This window comes from Hyperolius riggenbachi, chromosome 8, assembly GCF_040937935.1.
Source record: "Hyperolius riggenbachi isolate aHypRig1 chromosome 8, aHypRig1.pri, whole genome shotgun sequence".
NCBI lineage: Eukaryota > Metazoa > Chordata > Amphibia > Anura > Hyperoliidae > Hyperolius > Hyperolius riggenbachi.
In genome coordinates, this window is record NC_090653.1 from 233574027 (window position 1) to 233597409 (window position 23383).

The window sequence follows — 23383 nt, forward strand, 5'->3', positions numbered from 1 at the left end:
GGGACGGTTAGGGTTTGGCATCAGGAAGGGTGTATTTGTGTGGGGGAGACGGTTAGGGTTAGGTGTCAGGAAGGGTGTATGTGTGTGTGTGTGTGGGGGGGGGGGGGTTAGGGTTAGGCGTCATGGAGGGTGTATGTGTGTGTGTGGGGGGGGGGGCGGTAAGGGTTAGGCGTCAAGAAGGGTGTGTGTGTGTGGGGGGGGGGGGGCGGTTAGGGTTAGGTGTCAGGAAGGGTGTATGTGTGTGTGTGTGTGGGGGGGCGGTTAGGGTTAGGCGTCAAGAAGGGTGTGTGTGGGGGGGGGGAGGGCGGTCAAGGTTAGGTGTCAGGAAGGGTGCATATGTGTGTGGGGGGCGGTTAGGGTTAGGCGTCAAGAAGGATGTGTGTGTGTGTGTGGGGGGGGGGCGGTTAGGGTTAGGTGTCAGGAAGGGTGTATGTGTGTGTGTGTGTGGGGGGATGGTTAGCTTTAGGCGTCAGGAAGGGTGTATGTGTGTGTGTGGGGGGGGGATGGTTAGGGTTAGGTGTCAGGAAGGGTGTATGTGTGTGGGGGGGACGGTTAGGGTTTGGCATCAGGAAGGGTGTATTTGTGTGGGGGAGAAGGTTAGGGTTAGGTGTCAGGAAGGGTGTATGTGTGTGTGTGTGTGTGTGTGTGTGGGGGGGGGGGGTTAGGGTTAGGCGTCATGGAGGGTGTATGTGTGTGTGTGGGGGGGGGGCGGTGAGGGTTAGGCGTCAAGAAGGGTGTGTGTGTGTGGGGGGGGCGGTTAGGGTTAGGTGTCAGGAAGGGTGTATGTGTGTGTTGGGGGGGGGTTAGGGTTAGGCGTCAGGAAGGGTGTATGTGTGTGTGGCAAACGGTTAGGGTTTGGTGTCAGGAAGGGTATAGGTGTGTGTGTGTGGGGGGGGGGGGGGTTAGGGTTAGGCATCAGGAAGGGTGTATGTGTGTGGGGGGACGGTTAGGCTTAGGCACCAAGAAGGGTGTATGTGTGTGTGGCGAATGGTTAGGGTTAGGTGTCAGGAAGGGTATATGTGTGTGTGGGGGGGAGGGATGGTTAGAGTTAGGCGTCAGGAAGGGGGTTTGTGCAGGTGGAGGTGGTTAGGGTTAGGCATCCCCAGGGGTGTTAGGGTTAGGCACCACCAGGGAGGATAGGGTTAGGCATCGCAAGTGAAGAGTTCTGTGTAAAAGTAAGGTTGGGTGGTTTAGCCATAGTAAAACATAGGAAACAAATTAACACTTTAAATAGTAGAGCAGGCTTTCTCAACCAGGGTTCCCTGGAACCCCAGGGTTCCTTGAGGACTCTGCAGGGGTTCCTTGGCATTTTACCCCATCGTGGGGGGAAGTATAATGAAGCACACTATAATAGGTGGTACTGTAACAAGAAACACTAAATTGGGGGGTCAGGAGACAGTATAATGAGTGGCAGTGTATTAGGAGATAGTGAAATTAGCAGCCTAACCTATTTAACCACTTGAGGACCGTGGGCTTTACCCCCCTTAAGGACCGGCCACTTTTTTTCCATTCAGACCACTGCAGCTTTCACGGTTTATTGCTCGCTCATACAACCTACCGCCTAAATGAGTATTGGCTCCTTTTCTTGTCACTAATAAAGCTTTCTTTTGGTGCTATTTGATTGCTCCTGCGATTTTTACTTTTTATTATATTCATCAAAAAAGACATGAATTTTGGCAAAAAAATGATTTTTTTAACTTTCTGTGCTGACATTTTTCAAATAAAGTAAAATTTCTGTATACATGCAGCGCGAAAAATGTGGACAAACATGTTTTTGATTAAAAAAAAACCCATTCAGTGTATATTTATTGGTTTGGGTAACAGTTATAGCGTTTACAAACTATGGTGCAAAAAGTGAATTTTCCCATTTTCAAGCATCTCTGACTTTTCTGACCACCTGACATGTTTCATGAGGGGCTAGAATTCCAGGATAGTATAAATACCCCCCAAATGACCGCTTTTTGGAAAGAAGACATCCCAAAGTATTCACTGAGAGGCATAGTGAGTTCATAGAAGATATTCATTTTTGTCACAAGTAAGCGGAAAATGACACTTTGTGACAAAAAAAAAAAAGTTTCCATTTCTTCTAACTTGCGACAAAAAAAATGAAATCTGCCACGGACTCACCATGCCCCTCTCTGAATACCTTGAAGTGTCTACTTTCCAAAATGGGGTCATTTGTGGGGTGTGTTTACTGTCCTGACATTTTGGGGGGTGCTAATTTGTAAGCACCCCTGTAAAGCCTAAAGGTGCTCATTGGACTTTGGGCCCCTTAGCGCAGTTAGGCTGCAAAAAAGTGCCACATATGTGGTACCGCCGTACTCAGGAGAAGTAGTATAATGTGTTTTGGGGTGTATTTTTACACATACCCATGCTGGGTGGGAGAAATATCTCTGTAAATGACAATTGTTTGATTTTTTTTACACACAATTGTCCATTTACAGAGAGATTTCTCCCACCCAGCATGGGTATGTGTAAAAATACACCCCAAAACACATTATACTACTTCTCCTGAGTACAGCGATACCACATGTGTGACACTTTTTTGCAGCCTAGGTGCGCTAAGGGGCCCAACGTCCTAATCACAGGTCATTTTGAGGCATTTGTTTTCTAGACTACTCCTCACAGTTTAGGGCCCCTAAAATGCCAGGGCAGTATAGGAACCCCACAAGTGACCCCATTTTAGAAAGAAGACACCCCAAGGTATTCCGTTAGGTGTATGGCGAGTTCATAGAAGATTTTATTTTTTGTCACAAGTTAGTGAAAAATGACACTTTGTGAAAAAAAAACAAAAATCAATTTCCGCTAACTTTTGACAAAAAATAAAATCTTCAATGAACTCGTCATACACCTAACAGAATACATTGGGGTGTCTTTTTTCTAAAATGGGGTCAGTTTGTGGGGTTCCTATACCGCCCTGGCATTTTACGGGCCCAAAACCGTGAGTAGTCTGGAAACCAAATGTCTCAAAATGACTGTTCAGGGGTATAAGCATCTGCAAATTTTGATGACAGGTGGTCTATGAGGGGGCGAATTTTGTGGAACCGGTCATATGCAGGGTGGCCTTTTAGATGACAGGTTGTATTGGGCCTGATCTGATGGATAGGAGTGCTAGGGGGGTGACAGGAGGTGATTGATGGGTGTCTCAGGGGGTGGTTAGAGGGGAAAATAGATGCAATCAATGCACTGGGGAGGTGATCGGAAGGGGGTCTGAGGGGGATCTGAGGGTTTGGCCAAGTGATCAGGAGCCCACACGGGGCAAATTAGGGCCTGATCTGATGGGTAGGTGTGCTAGGGGGTGACAGGAGGTGATTAATGGGTGTCTCAAGGTGTGATTAGAGGGGGGAATAGATGCAAGCAATGCATTGGCGAGGTGATCAGGGCTGGGGCCTGAGGGCATTCTGAGGGTGTGGGCGGGTGATTGAGTGGGGTCTAATCTGATAGGTAGCAGTGACAGGGGGTGATTGATGGGTAATTAGTGGGTGTTTAGGGTAGAGAACAGAAATAAACACTGCACTTGGGAGGTGATCTGACGTCAGATCTGCGGGCGAACTATTGGTGTGGGTGGGAGATCAGATTGCCCGCAAGGGGCAGGTTAGGGGCTGATTGATGAGTGGCAGTGACAGGGGGTGATTGATGGGTGGCAGTGCCAGGGGGTGATTGATGGGTGGCAGTGACAGGGGGTGATTGATGGGTGATTGACAGGTGATCAGTGGGTTATTACAGGGAAGAACAGATGTAACTAATGCACTGGCGAATTGATAAGGGGGGGTCTGAGGGCAATTTGAGCATGTAGGCGGGTGATTGGGTGCCCGCAAGGGGCAGATTAGGGTCAGATCTGATGGGTAACAGTGACAGGTGGTGATAGGGGGTGATTGATGGGTAATTAGTGGGTGTTTAGGGTAGATAACAGATGTAAACACTGCACTTGGGAGGTGATCTGACGTCGGATCTGCGGGCGAACTATTGGTGTGGGTGGGTGATCAGATTGCCCTCAAGGGGCAGGTTAGGGGCTGATTGATGAGTGGCAGTGACAGGGGGTGATTGATGGGTGGCAGTGCCAGGGGGTGAATGATGGGTGGCAGTGACAGGGGGTGATTGATGGGTGATTGACAGGTGATTGACAGGTGATCAGTGGGTTATTACAGGGAAGAACAGATTATTATTATTATTTATTAGATGTATATAGCGCCAACATATTACGCAGCGCTGTACAATAAATAGGATTACAGACAATGATAACAGGGTTGACAGAACAATACAGGTAACAGACCATAGATACAACAATACAGGTAATAGCAATAAGATACGCAACACAATGCAGATAATAGTACAATGCCAGATCATAAACTGAAATGGTAGTGGTAAAAAATTACCAATTCCAAATTCTGGGTAAAGTGCACACAGTCAAGTATGGTACACAAGGGAAGAGGGCCCTGCCAAAGGCTTACAATCTAGAGGGAGGGGCTGGTGACACAAAAGGAGGGGGTGCATCAAGAAGTTATTGGCAGAAAGGATTAGGGTAGTGTTGAGTTGATGTAGGCCTCCTTGAAGAAGTGAGTTTTGAGTGCTTTTTTGAAGGTGTTGAAGGTGGGAGCGAGCCTGATGGGCAGCGGGAGAGAGTTCCACAGGATAGGGGCAGCTCTAGTGAAGTCCTGCAGTCTGGCATGGGAGTGCGAGATGCGTGGGGTGGTTAAGAGGAGGTCGTTGGAGGAGCGAAGTGGGCGGCCAGGTGTATATCTGCTGACCAGGTCAGAGATGTAGGTTGGGCAGGACTTGTGTAAGGATTTGTATGCCAAACATAGGATCTTGAAGCTGATTCTGAAGTGAATTGGAAGCCAATGAAGGGATTTGCGTAGGGGAGTTGTGGAGACAGAGCGGTGGGAGGAGTAGATGAGTCTGGCTGCTGCGTTCATGATGGATTTTAGGGGGGCGATGCGGTTTTGAGGAAGGCCTGACAAGAGGGAGTTGCAGTAGTCCAGGCGGGAGATGATGAGGGCATGGACAAGGAGTTTGGTAGTGTCTGGGGTCAGGAAAGGCCGGATCTTGGAGATGTTGCGTAAGTGGAAATAGCAGGCTCTAGCTACGGTTTGGATGTGGGAGGTGAAGGAGAGGGCCGAGTCTAGGGTGACACCCAGGCAGCGGGCTTCTGTGGTTGGATGAATGATTGTGCCATTGACAGTGACATAGAGGTCAGTGGGGGGTGAAGCAGCACGGGGCGGGAAGATTAGGAGCTCAGTCTTATCCAGGTTTAATTTTAGGAACCTGGCAGACATCCACGATGAAATAGCTGAGAGACCACAGGATACCTTCTCCATGGTGGTGGTGGAGAGGTCAGTGGTATGGAGGTAAATCTGGGTGTCATCTGCATATAGGTGATAATTGAAACCCAGAGAGGAGATGAGTTTTCCGATGGAGGCGGTGTAAATGGAGAACAGCAGGGGACCAAGAACAGAGCCTTGGGGAACCCCAACTGAAAGTGGGAAGGAGGTTGAGGAGGAACCGTTGAAGGAGGTCTTGAAGGAGCGATTTGAGAGGTAGGAGGAAAACCATGCTAGGGCACGGTCTTGGATACCCACAGATTGCAGGGACTGGAGTAGCAGGGAGTGATAAACAGTGTCGAATGCTGATGAGAGGTCTAGGAGGAGAAGGATAGTGTATTTTCCTTCGGCCTTGGCAAGCGTGAGGTCATTGACGACCTTGGTGAGGGCAGTCTCGGTGGAGTGGCCTGGCCGAAATCCTGATTGTAGGGGATCAAACAGGGAGTTGGAGTCAAGGTAATGGGTCATGCGTTGGTGGACTAAACGCTCTAGGAGTTTCGATGCAAAAGGGAGTAAGGAGATGGAACGGTAGCTTGATGGAAGTGAGGGGTCTAGTGAGGGTTTTTTAAGTAGGGGAAGTACAGTGGCCTGTTTGAAGTCCGAGGGGAAGGTACCCATGGATAGGGAGAGGTTAAACAGAGTGGTGAGGACAGGAGCCAGAACAGGGAAGTGAGGACGGAGGCATTTGGATGGCACAGGGTCTAGGGGGCTGGAGGTGGCAGGAGAAGTGGCTAGGAGACGGCTGACTTGGTCCTCTGTGATAGGAGTAAAGGCAGTGAGTGGTGGGTGGAGTGGGGAATAGGTATTGGTGGGGGAGGAAGAGGTGGTGGAGTGGAGGCATGAGATTTCCCGTCGGATGCTGGCTATTTTGTCGGTAAAGTGGGTGGACAGATCAGTGGCTGAGAGGGCGGAGGTGGGGGGAGGAGTGGTGGGGTTAAGGAGGGAGTTGAAGGTGGCGAAGAGGCGCCGAGTGTTGGAGGCTTGGGATCCGATCAAGGCAGCAAAGTATTTTTGTTTAGCATCAGTTAATGCGGTATAGAACAGCTGCAGGTTGGCCTTGTACGCCAAGAAGTCGGAGTTGCTGCAGGTATTCCTCCATTTGCGTTCGTAGGTGCGTGTCTGTTTTTGGAGGTTGCAAGTGTGTAACTAATGCAGATGTAACTAATGCACTGGCGAATTGATAAGGGGGGGTCTGAGGGCAATCTGAGCGTGTAGGCGGGTGATTGGGTGCCCGCAAGGGGCAGATTAGGGTCTGATCTGATGGGTAACAGTGACAGGTGGTGATAGGGGGTGATTGATGGGTAATTAGTGGGTGTTTAGGGTAGATAACAGATGTAAACACTGCACTTGGGAGGTGATCTGACGTCTGATCTATTGGTGTGGGTGGGTGATCAGATTGCCCGCAAGGGGCAGGTTAGGGGCAGATTGATGGGTGGCAGTGCCAGGGGGTGATTGATGGGTGGCAGTGACAGGGGGTGATTGATGGGTGATTGACAGGTGATCAGTGGGTTATTACAGGGAAGCACAGATGTAAATATTGCACTGGCGAATTGATAAGGGGGGTCTGAGGGCAATCTGAGCGTGTAGGCGGGTGATTGGGTGCCTGCAAGGGGCAGATTAGGGTCTGATCTGATGGGTAACAGTGACAGGTGGTGATAGGGGGTGATTGATGGGTGATTGATGGGTAATTAGTGGGTGTTTAGAGAAGATAACAGATGTAAACACTGCACTTGGGAGGTGATCTGACGTCGGATCTGCGGGCGATCTATTGGTGTGGGTGGGTGATCAGATTGCCCGCAAGGGGCAGGTTAGGGGCTGATTGATGGGTGGCAGTGACAGGGGGTGATTGATGGGTGATTGACGGGTGATTGACAGGTGATTGACAGGTGATCAGGGGGATAGATGCATACAGTACACAGGAAGGGGGGGGGGGTCTGGGGAGAATCTGAGGGGTGGGGGGGGGGGTGATCAGGAGGGGGCAGGGGGGGGATAAAAAAAAATAGCGTTTACAGATAGTGACAGGGAGTGATTGATGGGTGATTAGGGGGGTGATTGGGTGCAAACAGGGGTCTGGGGGGTGGGCAGGGGGGGGGGGGTCTGAGGGGTGCTGTGGGCGATCTGGGGCAGGGGGAGGGAGAAATCAGTGTGCTTGGGTGCGACATAGGGTGGCTGCAGCCTGCCCTGGTGGTCCCTCGGACATTGGGACCACCAGGGCAGGAGGCAGCCTGTATAATACACTTTGTAAACATTACAAAGTGTATTATACACTTTGTATGCGGCGATCGCGGGGTTAACATCCCGCCGGCGCTTCCGTATGGCCGGCGGGATGTTGCGGCGGGTGAGCGGTGACAGGCGCCGGCGGAGGATCGCGTCACGGATGACGCGATCGCTCCGCCCATGCCCTTACAAGGACCGCTGCCTCTGTGGGTGAGCTGGTCCTTGCGGGCTCCACTTCCCGGCCGCCCCTGTGCGTTAGGTGGTCGGGAAGTGGTTAAACCATGCCTCCTGAAAAATAAATGTAGGGGTTCCTCGAGACCAAAAAATTGTTTGCAGGGGTTCCTTGAGATCCAAAAGTTATTTACAGGGTTCCTCCAAGGTAAAAAGGTTGAGAAAGGCTGTAGTAGAGTATTGGTAAATTTACAGCATGTTCTCTCCCAGGTGTCTAAAACTTGTGTATGTGTATATATATATATATATATATATATATATATATATATATATATATATATATATACATATAAATATATATTTTTTTATTTTTTCAGATTTAATTTACAATGGCCTAGAGCAACAGCACCATTATCCCATTCCCTATTACCATGGGAACAAGTTACTGGTAATTATCCAACGTTCACAGAGGTGACACCTCAGCCCTGGTAAATGCATATGTAGAGTACATAATAATCTGCATGTATGAATCACATAAGACTAGTACATGAGGATTCCTAGTGCTTTCAGCCCCCCTATATCTCCGCAGCCACCTCCAGTGCCCCGCCATCTGCTGCGCGTAACAGGCGTTTAGGCATATCAATTGTTAGGCAAATGAGTGCCCTGACACTGCAGCAGCACATATGTGCAGTCATGAAGGGATGAGCCCGGTCTATCCTCATCCCAGCACGGCCTATTCTCTCACATCCCTGCTACTTGTGTCAGCTTTAATCCATCCCTTCTGTTTATGAATGAAATAGTACCGCCGACTGATATGTGTGTTTTTTTTCTGAAGGACACCATCAAGGACATTGCTGTAGGTTGTGTTGATAACACTTTAGCACACATCACTACCTGCCTAGTCAGGGCACCACATTCTAATAACAGACAAGCAATCAATAGGCATAAAAGCATTAAAGAACTCATTTTCTTTTTTTTTTACTGGAGGTGGGGGCAGAGGAATATGTATCGCCTTATTTTTTTAAATCATGCTTTAAAGCGCTGTAGAGGTCAGAGATCCCCATGTAGTAGCGTCAGTGGGAGACGCAGTGACCTGTGCAAGGTGAAAGGGATTTTTTTGCTTGGACAGTAGTCTTGGGATAGTCCTGATGGGCACAGACACTGCAGGCTGAATGAGGAGGCACTGGGCTAATCTAGAATCCCTTCTCCTGATCAGAGCCTGCGTTTCTGCTGCTGAAGGAGGGGTTAACTTGTCCTTCTGTTTCACCTTTCCTTTATTCACAATAGCGAGAGATCCCCCTACCTCTCTCTGATGTCTCACCACGCTCCAAACATTCCACAGTGTACCATGCCTTTATTTATTTATTGTTTGCTGGTTGCCTTTTTTATATCTATCTAGAGAGAGAGAGAGATGTTTGCTGATATTTTTAAATAGCGGTTTCAGAGAGTGGATGAAAAAAAACATATAAAAATAAAGGGGGGGGGGGGGGGGCTACATGAAAAGCAAAGAAGTCTGGGGGTGGGGAGTGCTAATGCAACCAGCGTGAGCTTTGCAGTGCACAGAACAAGCTATTGCAGGTAGAATCAATGATAACACTATGCCATCACCGATGAAGTAGGCTTGGGCTGTGCTATCTGCAGTGGCGGGGGGAGGCAGAAACCCATCAGGCCTTTTAGCCCAGGCTGGGAATAAGCGTTGCTTTTAATTACAGCCATCCCGCTTAATAATAATTCCTGCTATTCCCAGGCAGGGGAGAGACGGCAGATCGGAAGCACAGGATGGAGTTTGGATTTTAATAGCCCTCCCCGCACCTCCCCCCCGGTCCCTGCCACTTTGTGCACTCCTGGGATGCTGAAGTCTGCAGATGGTCTACAGCACAGAGTTCTGGCTCCATCCATGAGGCATGTAGTTCCCCAGTATCAGCTGCTGGAACCAATTTTACATCATCTCCCAGCTTTTTCATTTTCTTCCTTTGATTCAGAAAAAAAAGAAAAAACAAGAACAGCCTACCCTGGATTCCTGTGTTCCCTCCCTCCTCCACCTATCATGGCCTGGTAAGACATAAGAATAAATAGGAATATGTATTTTTTCTATGTATATGCTCTGTAAGATATGCCCTCTTCTGATCATAGCTGCTACATGTTCTATTCAATTCATGCTTCTGATCGGTTCACATGTGCTGGCAACAGTTGCAATGATCAGAGAATACCCCACTGCAGCTGCCTGCAATGAGAGGAAAAAATAGATCTGTTTTTTATATTTATACATTAGTAGCTTGTCTTAGAGAGTTGCCGCTGATGTTGCTGCAGCAACAGATCATCTTAGAGGGCTGTAAACTGGCGATCGGTGATGCTGTGTGGATTAAGGATGCTGTGTGTGCTCACTGGATTGGAGCATAGTGTACCTGTCTAGGTTAATGATTAGAATCTTGTATTTTTCATCTGTGAAAACAGAGCCTCTGCCAGGGAAGGGGAGGAGGGCTGGCGATAACATGAAACATTTCCTCTGCAGTGGGGTGAACTCGCAAGCCTTTTGCTAACGATGCCTCGCTGGGTGAATCTGACAGTTATTTGTAGCACAGTGTTTAGTGAAGTGAAAAATACAGAGGGGTAACCTTGCTTCTTGCACGGAGGGTGCTACCTGCATCCCCCCCCCCTCTCATGACTCAATTAAGCATGGAGAGGAGGTCACACAACACCCATCCCAATGCAGGTTGTGGGGATGGTACCACACTGCCTTGGCTGACTTTGCAGATGAAACAGAAGCAGCCGAGATCAGAAGGGATACCCAAGATGGAGTGCAGCTGTGCTGATGCTATAGGAGACATGCATCCTAGGTACCGTAATCCTACTGGCTGCTGGAACTGAGACTGACGCTGAGGTTTGTACACCTGCTCTTGTAGCACACTTGATCTATTGCTGCATTGCAATGTCGCGTGTGTGTGTTTTTTTTCCTTTTTATTCAACTGCAGGGTAGGGGGAGGGATCCTGCTCCTGCTCTGGAAGCAGCCTGTCCCTAATCGTGATTGGATAGATTGCAGAGAGTGACAGAGGGGTATCTCGGCAGCACTTAATTAGGGTGATGGTTGGAGGGGATTGATTGAAGGGGCAGAGGTCTGGTTGCACTTGATCTGGGCCTGCTGGCTGGACCAGGGTGCTGTGCCCTCCTGTCATTTCTCCCACACGAGGTGGGATTTCGGGGATGCCCAGCAGCTGCCAACCTGCTGTCTGATTTGTTTGACTTTAAATTCTCCTCCACACCCTTCTGATCTAATAGGGCCTGTGCGGCTCCAACACAGGCTCTGGGCGTTCAGCTACATCTGCATTCTGCAAGCAGGGAGATAGGATCAGCAGCTCTTATTACATTCAGGGCCTTACAGTGTAGCGTGACGGATGACAGACTCGATTTTTGCTCTCTGCCTCGAAATGACCTTCTAAAAGCTATTAAACGGTCACTCCACCCAAAACTTCAAATCCCGTCATAATAGGGTTTGGGATGGCTACATCCTTCCCTAGCTCCAGGGATGAGACCTCCCCTCCAAATGATCTTGCTCTTTTAACACCATAGTGCCTGGTGAAGTCTGCAGGGGAAAGTCTCACTCTTTCTGCTGCAGTTTAAGCAGTTGTAGCCAGAATGAAGGATTTGACAGTTAGAGTGAAGCCCCGTTTCTGCTGCAGCAGGTGGGCGGTCCTGGGAAGTCAGGCACAGTCATCTCACGTTCCGAGTGCCTATGGCATACAAGAATCTGTTCGATGTTCCAGCCCACCGGCAGCCACCTACACAGAGTAGCAGCCACCTACACACGAGTGGACTGATACATTCATGTTAGGATTAAGGGATTGGGCAGGTCAGAACTCAAACTGAATCACTGATGGGAGTCTGGAAAAAGTGCAGATCTTCCAGAGGGGGAAAAAAAACAAAGGAGAAACCAGAAGCCCCTTATGGTGTGGTATGTCACATCCAATCATGGAGTTAAGGGCAATAAAAAAGGTACTTGAGAACCCGAGTTGCAGAACAGCAACCATGGTAAAAAGCTTGGGTGCAATAGCTCTGACCACCCTGAGCGATTTGATTGATGTGGTTGTTCTCTGGAAAAAATGTATAGTAGGGGTCAATGAGGGGTTTGGTAAAAACCATATATTGCTTGAAAAAATAACCATCATGGGGGTCATAATAACAGATTGGGAGGGAAGGAGGCACCCCCAAAATATAAAATATCTAGAATCAGTGTAAAAGGTAAGAGGAACTAACTCGGGAAATAAGACATAGTTCAGGTAAAAAAGGTAATTTTATTGAAAAAAAACAAACACCGGGCAACGCGTTTCGCGGGTATTAACCCGCTTCCTCAGGTCAGTGAACAGTGTCTAAAGGCACTCCAAGCTGTGTGACACTTACCTTCAGACACTGTTCACTGACCCGGGGAAGCAAGTTGATACCCGTGAAGTGTCCAGTGTTTTATTTTGATACAATTACCTGTTTTTTACCTAGACTAGGTGTCATTTCCCGAGGTAAGTTCCTCTGGCCTTCTATACAGTTTTTTAATATTTTATATTTTTGGGGGCACCTCCTTCCCTCCCAACTTGAGAATATGAGATGGGGTAAAGTTTTAACCAATTAAAAAAAAACTCTAACAGGTTATGATTGAAAGAGGTGACTTATGGTGGCCATACATGGTACAATTTTTAATTTTTTGTCGATTAGATAATTTAGTTCGATTACTTCGTTAGATTGAATATAAAGATTTTTCGAGCATGTCCGATCAGATTTTTCTAAAAAAAAACTGGATAATCGTTTGAATTTCTTGATCAAAAAAAAAATTTCAACTTTCATTCGATTTGATCATTTAGATCAAATAAACGGGAAAATAGAACATTTTTATTATATAGTGTATGAGCAACATTAGGCAGTTTATAGATTAAAACATACCTGAAGTTGATCTTCAAAGTGGTGGAAAGGCTACCTGCTGTGCATTTGCACCAACAAGACTTCAATGTCATTTTCTGCTAAGAAAAGACTGCTTTGTTGAACCCTTGAAGTTGCAGGAGGTTGGATGCAAGTCCTACTGTTACTCCTCCCCTTCACATGCTTCACACTTTCTGCCCTCTGATTGAAGAGAGAAGAAAGCGGTAGTGCACATCAGGCTAAAACATAGCATTTATTCCAGAGCCATTAAAAGCATTTCCAAGGCAATACAAATATGGAGAGAGGTACAGGCAGAGAGAAGGTCAACAGCTGTTTTGCGCCTATACAACGTGGCGTGTCATCAGGACAATTTGCCCCATAACACATACCTCTTATATCAGCAATCACACGAAAGGACCGGCACCACTCCGTAGGATTATAGCTCTTTTACAGCTTTATTAATGCAAGCATGATAAGCAACAACTGCTGTTTCGGCCTCCAATGGCCTTTGTCAAGTTGCTAAACGATCGTTTAGCAACTTGACAAAATCGTTTAGCAACTTGACAAAGGCCATTGGAGGCTGAAACAGCAGTCTGTTGTTGCTTATCATGCTTGCATTAATAAAGCTGTAAAAGAGCTATAATCCTACGGAGTGGTGCCGGTCCTTTCGTGTGATTGCTGACTCTGCCCCTGGGTACTGGGTTGATGACCTTGGCATGCCAGCTTTTTGAATTGAGCCTTGGTGGTGCTCCTGGACGCTTGAGAAACATACCTCTTATATAGCATTTAGCTTACCTATTGAGGTGGGCGGGTGATGCTGGCGGCTACCTAGCTTCCGCTTTTTGCAACACACGCCACACTGAGATCACCGGCTATTTTCCCCCATGGACTACATCCGGGTAAAGGGAAAACGTCACTTCCGGGTCGCGGCCAATGTAGTGGAACGCAGACGTCGCATAATGGAACGCAGACGTCGTTTAACTACCGTCATACATGCGACGCATTATACGCGTCCCTCTACCCTTCTATATGCCTAAGCCATCTTGTGGCCATTTGGCTAACTACACAATTATCACAATCTAACATCAAAGTAAGGGGAAAATAACATCACCACCTCTATAGATAAAAAAGGAATCATATCCCAAAGGCGTAATGGGTCTTAGTGGGTGGAAACAAAATTCATTAAATACACTCCGCAAGATAGAAAAGGACCCAGTACATCCCGGGATACGGTCCAGATCTAAACAAGAAAAATACACAAAAATAGCACAACATATAATTAAAATAGAGGTATATACAAGGAATTCCTAAAATTTGACTTACATAATAGATATTCTCTAACATCTGATCCAGGAAAAAACTTTATAAGAATACTGCAAGATTATTTCTTTCATTTTAGCCCAATGGGCCAGTAGCCTCAAAAAAAGAAATCCAATAACTCTCCCGTTGCAACAATTTTTTATGCCAATCTCCCCCTCTGGTATCTTTTTTCACTACTTCTATTCCGAAGAATCTAAGCTTGGTGACATCTCCCCCATGGGCACACCGCATGTGTTCACTTACTCGAGGGCAGCCTTCACCACTTTGGACGGACCTGCAATGGGCCTGATAACGGTCCTTCAACATATTTGTGGTATCTCCAACATAAATACGTTGGCAAGGACACACCAGGGCATACACGAGTCCCCTGGTTCTACAATTTATAAATTGTTTAATCTTACAGGCCCGACCACAGTGGACAAACCGACCGCCCCCAACAATGAAATTACAACACGAACACCGCTGGCGCCTGAAGTTTCCCAATGGACGAGAGGCACCAAGCCAAGACCTGGTTTGGGGGCTTACAAATTCGCTATGGTTTAATCTATCCTTTAAATTGGGAGCTCTTCTGTAGGACACACAAGGGGGCAATGAGCTCTTGCTATTAAGGAGTTTATCTTGCTGTATAATCCACCAGTTCCTTTCAATTGCTTTTTTTATGGTTTCATACATTGGTGAATAAGAGAAATGCATAAAGAAATGATTCTGTTCTCTATGTCTTAACACTTTCTGCCCTCTGCACCAGTTGAGAGGCAGTGCGGATGCAGGAAGGGGTGTGGCTGGGCTCTTATACCAGAAGTTCCAGACAATTATAAGGGCTTACTAGGATTTAGGAAAAGTGACTAATCTGTCACAGTAGTAAAACTGCGTAGACCCACTTCAGGACTTCAGAATCTTTAGATGAATATGCAATGACAGATAAGCCAAGCATTCTGGTGTTTGTTATTCCTATTGGATTGGGGAAAGGGAGGGAAGATGAGTATCTGAGCCTTTTAAGCGTTGTATTTTCTTTATTGAATAGATAGAAATTAGGATCCTACTCACATTGGGTGGTTGCCCAGTTGCAACTTGTATGTTGTTGTGGGAAGTACCCTCAGACACTGGTATTCCGTATCTTCAGTGGTTGCTCTCCAAGGTGCTGGTTGTAGTAGGAGAGGGAAGGGGAGGTGTGGGGTGAGACAAATGCTACTGCAAGCTGTACTTGCATCAAGATTAGCAAATATAAAGAAACCCAAGTGAAGCAGATTAGATTAAAATAGGGGTAGGGTTTAATTGATATAATAGGTAGGGTAAATATACTACTTACCTCACAAAAGGGGACATGTTGAAGTGCCAATAAATACTCTTAAAGGGTACCTGTAATGTTGACAGTGATGACATGCTTTATATGTTGCATGCTTGAGCTCACTATAGGTGATGTGATATATAATTGGTATATTTAGAATTCATTTCCTATTCTGAAATATAATTCAAGGAGGAGTTGAAGCATAAAGGAGTTGGAGGCAAACAAAGAGTTTATGTGCGGACGCCACTGCTATGATGCTCACCTAGGATTGATTTTAATATCTATTTTATTTTTGTGAAAGAGATCAAGTCATACAACCATGTATTGCTTTGTAAGAAATATGATATACAATAGCTACAAGACAATAAACATTTATATTGCGCTTTTCTCCTGGCGGACATAAAGCACCAGTGCTGCAGCATGCCCAGTAGCTACTCAGTAGTAGCAGTGTTAGGGAGTCTTGCCCATGGTCTCCTTACTGAATATGTGCTGGCTTACTGAATAGGAGGAGCCAAGATTTGACCAAGGTTGCCTGTGTCAGAGGCAAAACCTCTAACCTTTACACTATCCCAGCCATCTACAGTAGTTTAATGACATAGAAATGTGTGATTATATGGGAGTCTTCTGCATTCAGTAGGTGACTTTAGTTCTGGTTAGGTTTGGTCTACATCTACGTTTCCCAAAATGAGAATGTGTCCCCCCTGAAATGTCTGCTCTGCTTCCGCCTGTAACTGTAACAGGGCTGATTTGCATATGAAACAAGAAATATGACTGGTTGTTGTGGGCAACAAGTAGAACACCCAGAGCACAAAGCTCCTGGACTGCAGTTTTATCGCTCTCACAGGAAAAGTCAATATCCACTAATCCTGTCAATAGTATCACATGGCTAGAAGTGATGACAATTGGCCAATGAGAGCAGATTAGTGAGACAGGAAGGGGTGGGCACATTGTGCAACTTGGTCCTGAGTGTATCTCCATACATAAAAGAAAAGTGGCAATTTTACTGCAAAGAAAGCAAAAACCCCTCCCCTAGCCTGCTGATTGGATGGAGGCTTGTTATTCTGCTTTTTCCATCTGTAATCATACACAGCCTTAAAAGTGAACCTCCAGGCTAAAAATCTACTCAGCAGAACTGAAAAGGCTTGGTGTTTCTTTAACAGTTTCACAGCATCAGAACATTGTTTTTCTTATAGAAGTCTCATTTTTAGCTGCATTTTTAGCTAAGCTCCACCCCATCAAAGAAAACTGCCTGGGCTTTTTTCCCCTGATACTGTGCAAAGCATGATGGGATTTCCTATGTTGCTATTCACGTTGCCTAGCAACTGGGAGGGGTGATCAGGACACAGGACAGTTGGAACTGTATCTCATGCTCCCTGTCACCTTCTTTCAACCAAAAACATGGCTGTCCTTATGTTATCACAAACCTTTGCCTGTTCTTTAAAAACAGGGTGGGTAAGAGATTATATTGCATATCTATTTTAATTAACATAACTAATGTGACTTAATGACAGTGTGTTTGTTTAGGCTGAAGTTCCTCTTTAAGGTGGCCACACACCATACAATAAAATGATCCAAGTGTACATCAATTCGATAAAAACAATTGGTTGTCCAGAAAAATTGAAAGCTTTTTTTTTTCATTCGTTTAAGAAACCTGATTGAATTTCCCGTTTTTATTCAATAAAAGAAGATCGGCAGTGTTGGATTTTTCAGATCATTTTTTATGAAAGTTTGAATGGTGTGTGGCAGATTGTCAATTACTTGTTATACAGACCCAAGCAATTTTTTGTTCTGAGTTTTCAATCATTTATTTCATAATTGGGGAAGAAATGAACATGTGTGTGTGTGTGTGTGTGTGTGTGTGGTACATTGGGTCAGATTTTTAAACTGTTACAATCAGTCAGAAAAATGTATTGCAATTCTTGAATTAAAAAAAAAATATTTTAAAAAATTGTATGGTGTGTATACAGGCGGACTGTAGTGTGCAGTGTGTGCACGGCACCACACCCCCTCACAACCTCATATCAGCATGATCTATAAACTTGGTCACTCCAAGAGTGCACCTCAAAACCTTTGGAGCTAGAGCTTTCTGTCATGCTGCCCCAACTTTGTGGAACTCCCTGCCACACTCAGTAAGGGCAGACCCATCCATGGAGCTATTCAAATCCAGACTGAAAAGCCACTTGTTTAGCCTGGCATTTGCAGACTTGTAGAACTTTTCCTCTCTAGCACAATTTACCAATCAACCAAATACTGGTCTGAGCCATGCTTATTATGCACTTTGAGTCCTATGGGAGAAAAGCACTTTACAAATGTTTGTTGTTGTTTTACTGGCTGTATATACAATTACAAGTTGAAATGGTGATGTTTTCCATATTTATGTGGAGTACATAAAGCCTTGAAGATAAACTCTGGCCCTTTAAATTGTCCCCCATGCACATATCTCTTCTCTCAGGATCATCGCTTTATAGGAAATCAAGTTCCCAACTTACTTTTGGAGCAGCACATTCAGCCTGATCCAATTCACTTTTTCTCCCAGGTGATCTTTTCACATCTCATCAATAAAATACAATTTAAGCCACCAAACAAGCCAGAAAATGCTCCGAATAATTTTCACAGTACTTTTTCGCCTATTTTTTGGTACTTTCTTAATTGCAAAGAGCTGAAAAGTTATTTTAAAAAGAAGCTAAAAAATTATCTCCTAGGAGAAAAATGAATTAGATTGGTCCTATTATTCCCTTGTGAGGTTGTGGAAGTTATGTTGGATCTTTCCAAATATTCCCATGGCTTCCATGGGAGGCTCCAAGGCAGCCTTCACCACATTTAAGTCTCCCACATCGAATTCATGGGCCCAACCACTTCCTGTTCTGTTTGTCGGTCTACCGAGATATGAACTACACTTCAGGCAAAGCATATGCAGTATGTATGGCTGTGGAAGGGATGAACAGAGCTGGCCCCAGCTAAGGCTGTGATTTTGATGTGGAGTAGCTACATGGGCAGTATAACAAACTGTAAAGGGTGCTACTGCCTCAGGTGCTCCTATGGGAGCTGTAGAAGTTGTTGGAATGATCCATAGTTACTTCCACAGCTTCACAGGGGGAATATTCTATATGGTATGTATAACGGCTGCCTTTTCCCTCTCTTGCCTTCCCCGTGGGACAGTGTAGTGCTCAACAAGTCTGTTGGGGACTTGGCTTCCCATCAGTAATGATTTCTTAATTAAAAAGATTTGTTTACCGAACTGTGCCATTGTTTTAATTTGATTTTTGTTTATATTTTCACCGTAGTGCCCTTTTAAGGACTGGCTAAGCAGTAGTACCGGGTAGGCAATGTTGAAGGGGATTCAGTAAGATATCACTAAAACTCCATCAATAGAATAGGATACAATTTCCTATTTTTATCCTGACACAGGAAGTCCGGCCACATTGATTTCTATTTTATTTTTTTCAGCTTCTGCAGGAAAGTACAAAAAAAATCACAGATAATCAAAAATACACCCTCTAATTAAAGTGATTTTCCATTTTGTCATAAAAAAGCAATTCCCTCATGGCAGATCTTTACATCACAAGTTATTTTCTAGACATAATTTCAGACTTAGTATTGTGTATTCCTTGGCGCTGTATCTCTATCATAGCTCCCAACTGTCCCTCTTTTGGAGGGACAGTCCCTTTTTGGGAGCCCTGTCCCTCTGTCCCTCTTTCCTCCTCATGTGTCCCTCTTTCAGGACTTTGTCCCTCTTTCTATGTAAATATATATATTTCTCTACTAAAAATGTGTTTGATTGACTCTAAACTTTATTCCCATCATTTAAATTGATATATTACTAATTTTAAAATGTTACTATGAAGGAAAATGATCCAGGATAGAAAGGACCAGTGTGGTTTGAATTATAAAACAACATATTTTTGTTATGAAATCTTCATGGTATGCATGACTAGGGATGTGACGGGGAGTGTTCAGGGTTGTTTCAGGGGCATGGCTTAAGTCCCTCTTTCTCATCTCAAAAAGTTGGGAGGTATGTCTCTATGTAACTCTCCTTTGTGCAGTCTGCAGCCACGAAGTGCTCAAACAATATGTGTCCACCACCAAGGTATAAAACCACAATCAGGCTGAAGAATTTACACAGGGGTGGGAGGTTCAGTTTGTTTGTAGCTTCACATAAAAAAACTTAAAACCAATAACTTACATTGAGGGTCCATGCATACTGGGCCCTGTTGCTTAAAACTGCATATAAGGTACTGCACTATCCCAATTGTAAAGTGCACCTTAACCTCTTGACGACCAGCTAACGCCGATTGGCGTAAACTGGTCGTCTGCGGGTTATCATGGAAACGGCCGCTCGTTCGAGCGGCCTTTCCATGTCAGTTCACGGAGGGTGTCTCCGTGAACAGCCGGAGAGCCGCCGATCGCGGCTCGCCGGCAAAATGTAAACAGGCGGGGAAGAAATCCCCGCTGTTTACATCATACGGCGCTGCTGTGCGGCAGCGCCGTAAGGCAAATCGGCGATCCCCGGCCTCTGATTGGCCGGGGATTTCCGTCCTGCGCAGCTCACAGGGGGAGGGAGAGGGAGGGAGCGGGCGAGACGGCGCAGAATGCTGCGGAGGGGGGCTTTGAAGAGCCCCCCCCCCCGCTCAGCAAATGCAGCCGGCGGCGATCAGAGCCCCCAGCAGGACATCCCCCTAGTGGGGAAAAAAGGGGGGTAGTCTGATCGCCCTGCTGCACTCCTGATCGGTGCTGCGGGCTGTAGAGCCCACGCAGCACCGATCACTGAAAAATCCCCTGGTCGGCAAGAGGTTAAACCATAAATTGTCACTGGTAACTCAGAAGACTGTCCATTCTCTTTTCCCAACCAGGTTTCAGCTTTCCGCCGTCCTCAGGGGATTAGTAACCTACAATTTGGATATTGCAACACCTTATATGCAGTTTTATGTAAAAGGGCCCAGTATGCATGGACCCTAAATGTAAGTTATTGGTTTTAAGTTTTTATGTGAAGGTACAAATAAGCTGTACCCCCTTGCGTAAGTTGATCAGCCTGATTGTGTTTTTATACCTTGGTAGTGGCCACTTATTGTTTGAGCACTTGGTGGCTGCAGGTAGGGGTGGAGCTAGGACAAGGCAAACCAAGCAGTTTCTTGAGGCCTTATCCACAGCAGGAGCCTCCCATGCTGCCTGGTCTGCCCTGCCTTTGACTTGTACGGCTGCTACTGTCTCCCCATGACTCACACAGACTTCAGATCAGTGGCAACGTGAACAGAGGGAAGAGTGATGCTGTGGCCACAGAGTACACTTCAAATGCGGAAGTGACATCACTTCCTACATTTGGAGTGTGAAGCATGGCTACTGTGCGCTGCCCTCTTCTCTTCAGGTCGCCACTGACCTGCAGGTCTGTGAGTGCTGGGCATGGGGAGGCAGCAAGAAGTAACATACCCCCACTGACACCAATGCCCTAAATGGGGGAGGGGGGCACACCAATACTGGGAGCGGTTATCTATACAGGGTAGGGGGGGCGCGCACCCTGGCTACTTATCATGGGGGAAGAGGGGCGCAACTGTACCTACCTATACTTAAGGACTACTTCTGACTGTCTGGCTACTTATACTGAGTGGCTAACTCTGGTGACCTAAACTGGGGGCCATCTATGATTAACAATACTAGGGGGGTAATTCTTACTACATATACTGGGGGGTACATCTGGCTACCCTTACTGGGGTGGACACTTCTAGATATCCATGCTGGAGGGACACCTCCAATATGGATATGGGGCACAATTTTAGTGTTTGTCATGGGTGCTTTATTACCCAGATACACCCCTGGATGTCAGGGAACCCTGTATAAAAGTTATACATTAGTGGGGGAGAGTTTTTTTTACAGGAGGTCTTTAAACATGGATATGATTAAACACTTGCTTCCATATCATAATGCTTATTGCTGTGCTCCTTAATATACTGACGCGACCTTTATTTTAGTGTTATTATTATGCCAAGAAACCCCTTCAAGGTCCTCAAGGAACACTGGTTGAGCAAGCCTGCTGCATAGAGTCAGGAAAGGAACCTTGGTTATGGCTGCATGCAGCCAGGAAGGGAACCTGGTTGAGAAAGCCTGCTGCATGCAGCCAGGAAGGGAACCTGGTTGAGAAAGCCTGCTGCATGCAGCCAGGAAGGGAACCGTTGTTGAGAAAGCCTGCTGCATAGAGTCAGGAAGGTTACCCCGATTGAGAAAGCCTGCTGTATAGAGTCAGGAAGGGAACCGTGGTTGAGAAAGCCTGCTGCATAGAGTCAGGAAGGTTACCCCGATTGAGAAAGCCTGCTGTATAGAGTCAGGAAGGGAACCGTGGTTGAGAAAGCCTGCTGCATACAGCCAGGAAAGGAACCGTGGTTGAGAAAGCCTGCTGCATAGAGTCAGGAAGGGAACCGTGGTTGAGAAAGCCTGCTGCATAGAGTCAGGAAGGGAACCGTGGTTGAGAAAGTCTGCTGCATACAGCCAGGAAAGGAACCGTGGTTGAGAAAGCCTGCTGCATAGAGTCAGGAAGGGAACCTTGGTTAAGAAAGCATTATTTCCAACAATGCAACAAGGTTCACAGACAGGAAACTGTCAGAACCATGCTCATGACATCACACTGTGGGAGGGGTTTCACCACAATATCAGCCATACAGAGCCCCCTGATGATCTATCTCTAAGAAAAGGTAAAGATTTATCATGGTAGAGGGAGTATAACCAACTGATTGAGGTGACATTGACTCCTTGGTTAAAGTTCCTCTTTAGGCTTACGTGGATGACAGAAGGTGATTATTGGTTAGTTATTAGTAACAGGACCCATTCACACTGTGCACGTTGTGGTGCGTTGTAATTGCACAGGATTACTTCAATGGTCCCAATGACATTGGCTCCGTGGTGCGTCTGGTTCCCTCCTAATAATGCATGCCAAGCCATGTGCTACCAGACAATGTGCATGTTTTGCCCACATAATGAATGAATGAATTGTACAATTGGGGGTGTTAAGACCACTATTAATCAATATAATGCAAAAATGATGTAATGCAAAATGTTCGTTCAGGGGCAAAACACCATATCATACGAAAAGATAAAAGACCAGAAAGAGTCACACCATATTGCAAAATTATAAAATCTTTATCGACTAGTCTTCAAGCTATCGGTTAAGCAATTGGTGAGAAAGAGACGCCAAAATACTGATAAAAACAGCATCGCAAGCTCATAAAAGCAGAGCATTGGTAATGCAAATACGGTCATCATACAGATGAAGGAAAGATGGTGAAGCAATAGGACAACCCAGCTTTACAGTGTAGTGGATGCAAAAGGGGGTGGAGCTTTCACCAAGGTATGGAGAAGTGTATTGTTTGTGTGCAGTGTTCATATGTCAAAGATGGAATGTGGTGGAGGTGAAACTGAACAGTAAGTGAAAAGTAATGGGGGGGGGGGGGTCTAGCATTTGTTCCCCCCTATTGTATACCTTAGCATGGAATCACCCACTTCTGGCACCTATTGATTTCATGGCTCTATTGTTATAAAATGTGAACAAATTGTAGTGTTTCCCCTTGAATAATAATGACATCTAAAGAATCTCATAAGGCAATCATTACCTTCAATGTTGCCTGCTGCAGCCTATTGGCAGTTTCTGGGCTTTGTAGTGCCATTCTCTATGTGTACCTTTTCCCTCATGTACTTCAGACAAGCATGGGAAACTGAAAGTATTTTAGTTGTCTATGTTTACTTGTATAACATTACCATTACTTGTTTGTACAGCAAACCACTTATGCTGAAAGATGGGAATTTGGGTTGTTTCCGGCCTTTTTAGAAAATCATAGTTGACTGCAAACTTAAAGGTGTGTGTTATTGTTATGTGTGACATCTTTTAATTAAAGTAGAGCTTATTTTCAAGTTTCTAGTTAAAGTGAACCTGAACTTTTGCACAGTATAAAAACATAGACAAATGCATCCTGTATGTATGTAGAGAGTTTAGCCTGTCTTTTTCCCTCTCATTTGTGTCTAATCACAAGTTGTAATTTGATCTCTAAGCTGTGTCCGCTAACTGCCTGCTAATTTGTAAACACAGGATGTTACCAATATGTCTGCTTTCATAAAAGCAGGAAGTAAACACATTGTAGATTGATTGCAGGATTTGTGTAAGCTGTAACAAAGAAATGTTTTTAT

General features: G+C 45.8%; 1 protein-coding gene across 14 annotated transcripts in view; it reads left to right on the forward strand.

The window, feature by feature from the left end:
* ATP2B3 (ATPase plasma membrane Ca2+ transporting 3) overlaps nucleotides 1–23383 on the forward strand; it is a 495057-nt gene that overhangs the window by 13932 nt on the left and 457742 nt on the right. For 9 of the 14 annotated variants that reach the window (XM_068248338.1, XM_068248335.1, XM_068248345.1 and 6 more), the window contains exon 2: nucleotides 9457–9764. The exons of 1 other annotated variant lie outside the window; for it this stretch is intronic. The gene's annotated coding sequence lies outside the window, so the exon portion shown is untranslated. Of the gene's footprint in view, nucleotides 1–9389; nucleotides 9765–10568; nucleotides 10591–23383 lie in introns of those variants that run through there. 4 more of the 14 variants (XM_068248339.1, XM_068248340.1, XM_068248336.1 and 1 more) reach the window with 4 other exon arrangements.